The sequence below is a fragment of the Cryptotermes secundus genome, unplaced genomic scaffold (genome assembly GCF_002891405.2).
Source record: "Cryptotermes secundus unplaced genomic scaffold, Csec_1.0 scaffold842, whole genome shotgun sequence".
NCBI lineage: Eukaryota > Metazoa > Arthropoda > Insecta > Blattodea > Kalotermitidae > Cryptotermes > Cryptotermes secundus.
This window is the reverse complement of record NW_019736407.1, coordinates 497,941-510,857: the sequence shown is the minus strand read 5'-3', so window position 1 is coordinate 510,857 and position 12,917 is coordinate 497,941.

Genomic DNA, 12,917 nt, shown 5'->3' with positions numbered 1-12,917 from the left:
GTTTGGAGAAGAGGAAGTCATAAACTACACGTAAATGTGGGATTTCCACAGTATGATGTTGAGTTCTTGCATTAAAGGATGTTTTGCTGTGACTCAGCCAGGGAAAAAATTATATTTTGATGATTGATTATTGTCAGTTTTATCAATGTTTCCAAAATCACCGAACATGCACATTCAGTAATTTTTCTTGATTATGTTTTATTGGTGGAAAAGTAAATCAGGTAACGGACAACCTGTCAAAACTGGAATCCAGTTTTACATAGAAATATGAGTGTTATATTTTTTACATTACACATTTAAGTAGAAAACTACTAAACTGAGTGTTAAGAGAGGTCAATGAAGTAACTAAGTTTGATGATATTGTTACACTTTTTATTCATGAAAACTGGGGCACTAAGGCTATTGGACCATAATTACCGTTCTACAGCAGGAAACAGTTTAAGATTGATTCAGCATACATGAAACAGAATACAAGTAATTTGCCTACAGTACTTATTATTTAAGGAATCTAAGGCTGTGCCATAGCTAAAGCGGTTAGTCGCTGGCTTCCCACCGCGGCGGCCGGGGTTCGATCCCAGGTCTGGTCAAGTGGGATTTGTGGTGGACAAAGTGGCGCTGGGGCAGGTTTTCTCCAAGTACTTCGGTTTTCCCTGCCAATCTTCATTACACCAGTTGCTCCACAATCACCCTCACTATCATCTGGGGCTGGTACAATAGGCCAGAAGTGGCCGCAGTACAAGGGACTTAGTCCCACCCCACTAGCAATAAAAAAATAAGGAAATCTATACAACTGATTAATGTTTACTGTTTCATATATTTTTACATATGACACCTAACCAGGTTGAAGCTGAATATCAAAAGTCACAAAGCTCAGCATGATATTGGATTAGAATATGTTTTCCTAATTTTTTGGAAAGCTTGACAGATAACGGCCTTGTGGTCAATTTATTTGAACAAATCACATATTTTTCTCTTCTTATCATTCTGTCAGACTGACTCTGATATTTTATTGTAATGCGATATTCCAGCAGAGGACCTACGTATGTTAGTAAGTCACACTAATGATTAACATTATGGGTTTTGTCATATGGCACTGTAGAATTTGGTAGGCGAATACTGAGCCTCTTGCCTTTCCTTAGAATATACTAATACCAGAAGAATGAGGGAAATTTGTCCCTTGAAGATATCAGTGTAGTAACTCAGAAGGCTATATATTAAAATTAGTGAGCTGTTATGATGTGTAGTCTGGTAGAAACTTGAAAATATTTGGGTTTTTCTTCCATAATGCTGGAAAATTTGTACCAACCTACATGGTATCATATCCCACAAGACAGTAATCTTCATATTATTCATATATTCTTACTGTTGAGAAGGCAATAAAACAATGCCATATCAGTTGTTCTGAACTTTGACTTATGTGTTATCTGTATCATCATGTATCTGTGTACACATTATAAAATGAGATCTATAAAGTGTTAGTATCAATATTGTAGGCTTCAGTTATTTATTTTTTTCTCCTCTATTGACAGTCAGATTGTACAATCTATAAGTCAGTATGCTGATTGGTGTACAATATAGTAACTATTTGTTGTACACTCTTCAGGGCGTGAGCAAAATAAACATGCAGTGGTGTTTTCCTCCTCAATTCCTTAAATCTGGTGGCCAAATTCCTTTGAGTCTTCAATTTTGGTGAGGTTGTAGTAATGTTTGAAGAAGTGGGTTGGAGTGATTTTCTAGTTTGTTGAAGTACTTGTTGCTGTTTTCTCGGATTAATTCTGTTACATAAAGAGTTTTTAGATCTGTATGTAGGGTGTGGTTGGATACATACCGTGGTGTGTTCGTGATGGTTCGGAGTATTTTGGACTGGGCACGCTGTATAATGGTAATGTTGGATTTGCTGGCGCAGCCCCAGAGTTCTGTGCTGTATGTCCATATAGGCTTGATGACTGTTTTGTAGATTAGTAACTTGTTTTTGATGGAGAGGTGGAACTTCCTTCCTATGAGCCAGTTGAGTTTTTTGTTTTTTTGGTCCATCTGTTTTCTTTTCTTGATTATGTGTTGTCTCCAGTTTAGTTTGTTGTCAAAGTTTAATCCTAGATATTTGACCTGTTCTTTTGGTTGTATATTGATGTGATTTATTTTCACTGGGGGCCACGTGTATTTTCAGAAGGTGAAAGTTGTTTGTGTGGACTTTGATTCGTTTACTTTGATTTTCCATTTGTTTAACCATGCTTCTATGAGGATTAGATGAACTTGTAGATGAGAGGATGCTGTGATTGGATTGCCGTGGGTAGCGAAGATAACAGTGTCATCTGCAAAAGTACATATTATCGTTTTTTGGGGGGGGGTGTAGAGAGAGTATAATAGTGGGCTTATGAAGCTTCCTTGGGGCACCCCTGAGTGGATTGGTAGGCGGTTGGATATTTCCTCATTTATTTTGACTTTGGAAAATCTTTTGCTTAAATATGAGTGAGTAGGTTGTAATAATTTGTTGGGAAGATTCTTTTTATTTTTTAAAGTAAGCCAGGATGCCAGACTTTGTCAAAAGCCTGGGCTGTAACTAAAAATGCTGCTGTGCAGTATTGTTTGTTGTTTAGCACGTTAGTTATGGTATTTGCTATGCGATGACTTTGTTGAATGGTCGAGTGGACTCATCAAAAACCAAACTGATAGTTTGGTATCCATGTTTGTGGGTTTGATTCATGGTTTATTTTGCCGAGTATTAGATTTTCGAGGACATTTGAAATTGTGGGTAGAAGGTTTATTGGTTAGTAGAATGTGACGTTGGTTGGATTTTTGCCTGGTTTCAAGTTCATGAAAATTTGGGCGATTTTGAGCGGACGAGGCCAATAGTCCAGTCTAAGTATGGCGTTAAATACGTATAGGAGTTTTACTTGACCTTTTCTTGGTAAATATTTTAGTATTACAGCTGTGATATTATCATGGCCTGGTGCCCTTTTTGGCTTTAGAGTGTTTATTGCTTCCTGCATTTCCTTTAAGGTAAAGCACTTTGATCGTTGGTGTCTTTGTATTGGTTCATTTAGAAGTGAGTTTACTTCTTGTACTTGATTACTGTTGTGTGGAGTGAATACTTCTTGTAGATGTTGTGCAGATAGGTCGGCTTTTTCTTTGTCGCTTCTTGCCCAGTTTCCTGGGGGTGATGCTGATATGGGCTTTCTTTTGTTTCTTATTGGTTTCCAGATAGAATTGTCTTGTCTTGTGAGGCTTGTGATGTAGTTCTCGAATGATTTGTTCGTTAATTCTTGTAATTGCGTTTTTAGCTTATTGCTAATTTTATAATATTATATTTAAGCATCCTGTTGCACTCTACACGATAAATGACACAACGTTAAGCAGCAACGTTAAGAGTGTACACCTGATGATGGCCGATAGAGGCCGAAACATGTAGTGTGGAGGGAACAGGATCAGGGACATATAGTATATATTGTTTGCACTTGGGACGGAGTTTGTGTCATTTATCGTATTATTGCTAATTTTGTTATATTTTGCTCTGTTTTCCAGATTGCGAGTCCTCTGCCACGTTAATCTAGCTCTTCTCTTTTTGGCTATTAATTTTTTTATTCTTAACGGTATGTTATTTGTATGTTCTTTGGATCATTTATGGGGTTGCTGTTTTGGCGGCTTCTTGTAGTAAGGCGATTAAATTTTTACATTCATTTTCTATGTCGGTTGGTTCTTTCAGCTTAATTTTTAGTATTGTATTGTCTTCTATTATTTTCCTGAAGAGATTGCAGTTTGTTTTGGAGTTTTGAAGTCTGGGCTTGGATTTCCTTAGTATAACTGATGTGCTTATTGTTGCAATGATCGGAGTGTGGTCCGATGTTAGGTCAAGGTTTGCAGTTGCGTTTGTGTAGTTAGGAGAGATGCCGTTTTTTATGAAGAAGTCTAGTAAGTCGGGAATTTTATTTTCATCGGTGGGCCAGTATGTTGGTGTTCCAGTTGATATGATGGAGTAATTGTTATTTTGGATTGTCTTGTGTAGTTCTCTGCCTTTTGTTGTTACGAATCTTGAGCCCCAAAATGTGTGCTTGCTGTTGTAGTGTCTGCCAGCTATAAGTTTGGTACCCAGGGTTTGGAAGAATGACTTGAAGTGGTGTCTTTTGAGGTTATAGTGGGGAGGACAGTAGACCGTGGTAATGGTGAAAGCATAAGGAAATGTTTTGACTTTGATGGAAGTGGCTTGTATGTGATGTTTTTCATATTTTGGTAGTTCATGATCTTCAATTTTTTCTATGATTAGGATTGCAGTGCCTCCGTGGGCTGTGTTTTCGGGGTGGTTTGTGTGGTAAAGTTTGTATTTGGGGATATTGAAGTAGCTTCTGCTGGTGAAGAGGGTTTCGCTGAATAGTAGGATGTCGATTGAGTTTATGTTTAGAAATACTTTTATATCTACTTGATGATTTGGAAGTCCATTAGCGTTCCATTGTTCTATTCTTAGGAATTTGGCCATTTATTTCGTTTGTTGATGAGTGTTGTTAGCATGTTTTGTATCACAGTATTTTGTTGTAATAATTGTTGAATTATTTTTTTTATTTCATCTAGGAATTTTGCTTATTAGAATGGATCTTAGAGAGATAGGATGGGATGGAATGGATTGGATAGATCTGGCTCAGGATAGGGACCAGTGGGGGGCTCTTGTGAACACGGTAATTAACCTTCGGGCTCCATAAAATGCTGGGAAATTCTTGAGTAGCTGCAGAATATGTTAGTTGTTTCTCCTGTTTGGGATAAATTTCGCTTTGTGATTTCTGCATAGCTTCTGGGTTGAGTTCTAAAGGTTGTATATTTATCGTGTAGGATTCATTTGTGTAGATTGCTGGAGTAGAGGGTCTTTGGGAAAAACTTCTGATGCTACATTTGGTTAGCTTACGAAAGTGTTCACATCCTCTGTAATTTGCGGGGTGATTTCCTCCGCATAGTGCGCATCTGGCTGGTGTTTCCCTTGTCTTTTTGCAGTCTATCGTATTGTGTGGCCGCCGCATTTGACGCATAAGTATGGCTTTATAGCAGTATGTTTTTGTATGTCCGTACTGTTGACATCTCATACATTGGATTATATTTGTTTTGTTTGAGTGGGGAGGTTCTATTTTTACTATTCTGTTTTGGAGTCCTGTTATTTCATAGATCTTTTTGTTGTTGGGCTGGTTCTAGGTCTACAAAGAATAGGTTCAATGGCTCTTTAGTAGCTTTATGATGTACGCTGATTATATTTCTGACTCTGTGTACTAGTTCAGCTAGTTCTTGTTTTAAGTCTTCCATTTTTGTTGAGTGATGAAGGTATCTTATTACTATTCCATATGCTCGTTCTTCTTTCAGTTGGTAAGTGTGGTGGTATATTTTTTGTTCGTTGAATTCTCTGATCATTTTTTTGTAGGTTTATGTAGTTTCGCCATTTATTTTGACACTGTTGTTTGCTAGAATTTTGGTGAAGTATTGCTCTTGTTTGGCTATTTTTTGGATTCGTTTTATCATTTTGGAGTAATTTTGTACCACATAAACGAATATTGGCGGCGGTTTAGGTACTTTTGGCCTTATGTTGATTTCATTGTTTGAGGTTCCTGGTTGTTGAGATAGTGGGTCGTGTCGGTTGTTGGTTTCTGTGTTATTTGTGATGATTTTTTGTTGATTGGAGGTTTCTTTTCTCTTTGTACTTCGGATTATTTGCCATTTGCTATTGTTATTTTTCTGTGTTTCTTCTTCTTCTTTGCTAGATGAGGTCATTTTTTGTACGTGTGGACCTCTCTCGTTATTTATGTAATTTATGTCGGGTGGTTGCGTTTGTTGTACTGATGTTGTGTAGTAATTGGGGGGGATTTGCATCTGTATCGGGGTTTGTGGTGGTATCGCAGTTGGTGAAAAAGAGTATGTTGGTGGTTTCATGGTTGGCCAATGTATGTTGGATGGGTTACGATTTTGTTGATTGGTGATCCTATTGTTGTATTCTGGTGTGATTTCTGCGGGGCGCATCATTCTAGTTGTGAATTGTTTACATTACTATCATAACTGTTGATCTGAGGTTCCAATTCTTGGTTGATTTGCACTGTTTATCACTATTTGTCACTTTTTTTTACGCTTAGGAGGTAGTTCACTCGTAGAGCCGGTTCTTGATGCGTGGTTACAATTCGAAGGACATGTGAGTAGTGGGCTTCATTTATCAGTGAATAATAAACATTAGTCTTGTTGCACTTTGTGATGCTGAGTCATGGTACATTTTTGTTCTATGTGAGAGATAAAATCACCCAGTATTCAGAGATGCATCTTTAAAGAGTTGCTGTGGTGTTGATCACTAGTCGGGTGAACTATGCTCACAAAAGAGTAATCACTTTTCAACATGGATAAATTTTTCTTAATTACAGTTGTTGGGAGTACAGGAGGTCAAATGGGAAGAGGTGGCACTGGACCAGCAAACAGTTGAGTATTCTTATATGCAAATGTGAATGAAAATTGTCAGGTAGGGGCACGTTTTCTTGTACATGGATGAATCATCAGCAACTAAGGAGATTAAAGCTTGTTAGTGAAAGGTACTGTGTATTATTTTTTATTTGGGGGAAGAACAACACAGTCATCCCAAGAATTTAGACCTCTATATGCAATCCCAATTGTATTAGTGCGTTTCCAATAGCTCTGAATGTAGTGCTAAAGCCAGAACAATCCTGAGACCCTCCTGATAACTATTGGGTCTAACCGTGCAGAGCCAAAGATTCCTGCTTCATGCTCAGCCACAGCTGGGCACTGAAAAATTATTTGGCAAGAAGATATATCTTCACATTTCTTGAAAGAAGCATTTTCCAAGGTGCCCATAATGTGTAGGTGCCGCCTTATTTCACAATTACTAATCAACAACTCAATTACAAACCTGCACTATTTCCTGTCCAATGTCAGTAGGTCCATAGACAGTTTTTCGAAAAGGCACTTCAGCAAAGGGGAGCCCATTTTCAGATAGCTAAGAAGGAAGCTTCTTACCTTCATTTTCATGTCTGCAGATGACAAAAATGCCACCTTCTGTCTATCGTAATAATGCTTGAAGTTTGAATCTCTAAGGAGCTTGAGGTTAGCGTTTTGCATTCCCACAAAAATCCTGACCATCTTAGCATAGCTGGCAGGCCCATGGCTAAGATGCCAAGTCAGGGTATCTGCATCTGCCCTCTGCTACTCATATTTACCGACAGAGACAGCGGAGCTCTAAGGGGTATGTCCCAGCTGGAAAGCTTTCCTACTTCGAGTTGGATATTTATTCTTAAAGGCCAGTTTCCTTTCAGCGTCAACCCTAATGGACCCCTCGCCGACTGCTACATTGTAGCAGTACAGGAACAAGCAATTGAGCCGTTCAGTTCAGAGAGTAAGTGTCATGGGCCCCCTCTAGAGGGGTCCCTGGCATGCCTCATCTGCTCCCGTAGTTGAGCCAGGTGGTTGCTGAAGGTCTGCAACAAACACTACAGCAGCCCCTTCTGACAACTGCAGCTACTTACTTATATACTTACTTACTTACTTACTTACTTACACATTGAGCTGAGCCCTTTTGGAGGAGCCGCCAATTCTGCAGCTACTCAAGAATTCCCAGCATTTTATGGAACCTGAAGGCTCATTACCATGTTCACAAGAGCCCTCCACTGGTCCCTATCCTGAGCAACATCAGTTCAATCCATAACATCCCATCCTCTCTCACCAAGCTCCATTTTATTGTTGTCCACCCACCTACGCCTTGGTCTTCCCAGTGGTCTCTTTCCTTCTGACTTTCCCACCAATATCCTATATGCATTCCTCGTCTTCCCCATTCGTGCTACATGCCCTGCCCACCTCATCCTCCTCGACTTTATCATTCTAATTATACTTGGAGAAGAGTACAAGTTATGAAGCTCCTCATTATGAAGTTTTCTCCAACATTCTATCACTTCATCCCTCTTCGGCCCAAATATTCTCAATAGCCTTTTCTCAAACACCCTTAGACTATGATCATCTCTTAATATCAGAGACCAATTTTCACACCCATACAGAACCGCAGGCAAAATTATAGTTTTGTATATTCTAATTTTTATATTTTTGGACAGAAGACGGGAGGACAAATGGTTCTGGGCTGAATGGTAGCAAGCATTACCCGAGTTCAATCGCCTCTTAATTTCCTCTTGAATCAGGTTTTGATTTGTTATATTTCTCCCCAAATATCTGAACTGCATCTACGGAAATCTAACATCACCCCCCACCCCCAAACATATGCGTGGGTGGTGTGATGTAGCTAGCTACAATGGGAGGCCGTCTTGCATCCCAAGGCTATCGTTGTCTCTTATGAATATGCTTGGGCTTTTTCATGTATACGTATCGAACTTGTAGCATGTTTTTTTTTTTTAATTCTCTTAGTGGGGGTTGCAGTTCAACTCGGCACGGCGGCCACTGATCGGCGTATTGTAGCCTGCCCCGGGTGATTATGATGATGGAGAATTTGGTGGAATGAAGATTGGCAGGGGAAACCGAAGTATTCGGAGAAAACCCGCCCCAGCGCCACTTTGTCCATCACAAATCCCACTTGACCAGACCCGGGATCGAACCCGCGCCGCCGCGGTTGTTAGCCGTCGACTATACGCTTAAGCTATGGCGTGGCCTTTATAGCATGTTACTGAAAATTCTTCCGTTTGCATTATTGTATACAAGTCTTCTGTCAGTCCAGGCTTTGGAGATCATATCATGCCTATCTTACGTATCTTATGCTACAACGGCACCCCTTATGTAGCCTTGGGGCAGATCGCAAAGAATAAACTGCTCCTAACAGTTCCTCTAGTGTTGCGTATGTATCCATTTGCTGCCGTCACGTGATTTGGTTGTCAAGGAAGTGTGTTTACTGAGCGGTTGCATAGCAACGGCCGTCTCTTTGGCTCCTCAATTCTGGCCTTGAGTATTAATGTTCTGTCAAATTTCCGACCAGGAAACATGAAGGGAAGAGGCCATTTTGAAGAACTAGGCGTAGATGGGAGGTTAATATCAAAACAGATAATAAAGAAAGGGACTAGGAAGGCGTGGAGTGGATTCATTTGCCTCAAGAAAGGGGCCAGTGATATGTTATTGCGAAAATAGTAATGTATATAGTTGAGCAGTGATTCAAGCTGCAAGTCTGGTCAGTATCCGTCGCCAGTTCCTTCTTATGTTTGCGAGCTTTGCTGAATAGGCTTCTGTTAGCTATCGGTATACGGTAAAATGTATAAATTAAGGAATATCATATCGTCACGTAACTGAAACCATAGACATGTTTTGGATTGGTAATGAGATTTATTGAACACTTACAAAACATAGCTACAAAGAAGTATGACAGTTTCACTTAATTATGCACTCCAAAGGTCACTGCAACCACAGTATGTGTAGAGTTTTTTCCGTCTTCTTCAGTCGATGCTCGGTAGCGTCTTCCAACGGCGGACGTTCCCCTTCCTATGGGTTCCCGAATCGTTTCCGTGCCTCAGCTATCAGCTTCTAACAGCAGCAGCTCACGGCGACTGAGCCGCAGCAGTTCTCTTCATTGACTGACATACTCAACTCAACTGACTCCCTACATTAACTGTCCTACTTATAACATCCCGGCACGGACCGAACACAAAATACCGTTCCTTGTTTTTGTAGCTTAATTGTCGCCGTGGAAACATGTTTGTTTGCGAAGCCGTTACTCAGTAACGGCTGTTGTGTATTTGCTTTCTTCGCGATTGTTGCCCAGCAACGGGACTACATGCCGCAGTATTATGTTCTTGTAATTTTCGTTGAAATGCTCTGTCCTGAAAGTTTTGACTAAGTGGGTGAATGAACTCTGCAGTCGTGTAGGCGCACCTCCTGTGCCACTGGAAGGTCCCGTGTTAGAATCTGGGCCTGGATCCTCATTTCCCTGAGTGAAGATGTTTCCAGAGAGGTTCCTAGATATTGTCCCAAATTAGGCGACGCTTACCAAATCTTTAGAATATTCACTGTCTTCAGTCATCCGACCCTCTGTAGCCAGAGTTACTTACAATACCGTAAAGGTAAAAAAAGTTAAAGTCCCTGTGCTTAACTAATTAATCACTACGCCATGAAGGCGCATGGGGGAGTGGATGTATAGATCTACATTTTCTTCACCTCGGTAGTAGTTGGAGGTGAGTGGTCAGCTTGACGCCCCTGCCACTTTAATCCCGGAGAGAGTGCCCCCAGTACTCACTGGATAGGAGGTTGGGTGAACCCCAGAGCCGGTGTGGACGACTTTGAGAAGAAAAAAATATTTGACCTTAGCAGGACTCTAACGATCCTTCAGGCGTCCAACCCGTATCCAGTCACTATACAGACTACGTTATCCCGGCTTATATACTGTAAAAATAAATATAAAAATGCATTGCCCAAGACGTGTAGCTTATGAAACTCTTAAGTCAAAGCAATTGACCATTCCTGGATTACATTCTCTGACCTTCAATTTAGACTTAATAGTGGAAACATGAATTTTGACATTTGGTTTTTCTAGACGCAATGTCGGCCTAATGAAATGAAGGACCTTGCACTGAGTGGTGTTAAAATCCCCAATCGAGCGATCGAAGAGTGTTAATGCCCTAGACCAAGCAGCTGGTGTGAGTGCCCAGTACTTCTTTCTCATAGACAACAGATCCGAGTTACCACATATCATGATTTTCTAACCACAAGTATTACTGACACTATATTGAAGTGGATGCCAGAGAAATAGTGTTGTGGGGAAGGGGATTGGACTGGATTCATATGACTGAAGACAGAGACCGGTGGCGGGCTCTTGTGGAGACTGTAATTAACATTTGGGTTCTATAAAATTCTAGGAATGCCTTATGTGACTCAGAAATTGCTGCCTTCGCAAGAAGGACTGGTCCCCATGAAATTCATATTATACATGCAATCGCTTGTTTTATAAAGTGTTTAGAAAAGTCCCCATCCTGTAAAGTTGAGAAGGTCCTCTCTTCCCTGTAGCATCTCCCGCAGCTGCCCCTCACCGCTGAGAGATATACAGAGCCTACAAAAAGCAATATAAGATCAACACCTCAAAGTCTGCAGCTTTTTGTAACTTGAGATCTGTGCTCTTGATATTACTAAGGAGAATGAAAGGGAGGGAAATGTGTCTAATGCGAGAAAGGGAAGTGAAATTCTGAATTTCGGATGTGCGTTATATTAGGTAAACTGGGTAATTAAGACTACGATGAAGTCATCCCTAATTGCAAACAGGCATTAAGTACCCATGCATTTATCCATTGCCAGGTAAAAATACTTACTCCGACTGGAGAGAACTCAAAACTCTACAGATTTAGTAAATGAATAATCAATATTAAGGCTTCAGTGTTTGCTCTTATTACGTAAACAAATTTTCAGTATCAATTTAAACATCTTCTGTAACAAAATGTCTCCTCTTTATGGCCGACCCGGTCAAGTACCAACCCTGTATCCACGGTAGGTTCTCGGTAGGGTAATTCATGGGTCCAGTAGAACAAGGATTTATCTCAGAGAATGTTGCGTGTGGAGCCTTAGTGGATGCAATGTTGCCCAGATCGGGACAACATAAAACTGAAGCAGCCCCCAACAGTCGCTGGCTTCCCACCGCGGCTGCCCGGGTTCGATCTCGGGTCTGGTCCAGTGGGATTTGTGGTGGACAAAGTGGCGCAGGGGCAGGTTTTCTCCGAGTACTTTGCTTTCCCCTGCCGATCTTCATTCCACCAAATTCTCCATCATCATAATCACCCGGGGCTGACTACAATAGGCAAATCAGTGGCCGCCGTGCCGAGTGGACCCAGTTGGACTCCACCCCCCACTAAGGGAGGTGCTATAAGTGGTCGAATTGGTAAAATTCAAAGAGATAGTCGAATCAGAAGTACCATATCAATAGTCGAATCAGAAGTACCAGTAACAGCAGTTGAATCAGAAGTACCAATAACAGTAGTCGAATCAGAAGTACCAGTAACAGTAGTCGAATCTGAAGTACCATATCAGTAGTCGAATCAGAAGTACCAGTAACAGTAGTCGAATCAGAAGTACCAGTAACAGTAGTCGAATCAGAAGTACCAGTAACAGTAGTCGAATCAGAAGTACCAGTAACAGTAGTCGAATCAGAAGTACCAGTAGCAGTAGTCGAATCAGAAGTACCAGTAACAGTCGAATCAGAAGTACCAGTAACAGTAGTCGAATCAGAAGTACCAGTAACAGTCGAATCAGAAGTACCAGTAGCAGTAGTTGAATCAGAACTACCAGTAGCAGTAGTCCATTGAGAAGTACCAAAAGCTGTGTAATGAGTAGAATACTGGTCTCGACGTTGAGAACAGGGATTTAAATAGCCTGAGTAGGCGGTACTCGCCACAATCTCAGCTTAAGTAAGAATTGTGAATGGACCCTCTCGTTTGCCCGAACGCTCATAACAACTGAACAGTGAATATGAATTCTTATCAATCGAACGAGTGGCGCCAATGCATCCGTCACACTTGTCATTATGCAGGGGTGAGATCATCACGCTTAAACACCGTCCATCCTCATTCGTGACTTTAAATCTGAAAAGATAGATTTACATTAACAATAACCTGCCATCAAATTAATCCGGAAAATATTCCCGTCTGCATTTGTCTCAGCTGCAACCCTCGAGACAACAATAGGTCTACAACATCTGCTTCAACTACCACGGCTACACGGACCATACCCTGGACTACCTTGGTATCTCACAACAATGTGTTTCACCAGTGCATATCTGAAGTTCGAAGCCGGGTTGCACTGGTACAACTTCTGCCGAAGTATGTACTCGCTAAATTTTGTTTCCATTGGTAAACTATTGCGTCATTTATAAGTATTAAATTGGGTTTCCTCCGAGTGAACCGCCCTTTATAATATATATTTGTTTAATACACGCTTTAAAGTCCCTTTGAAATGAAGCGTTATTTTACAAAAATACATAAATA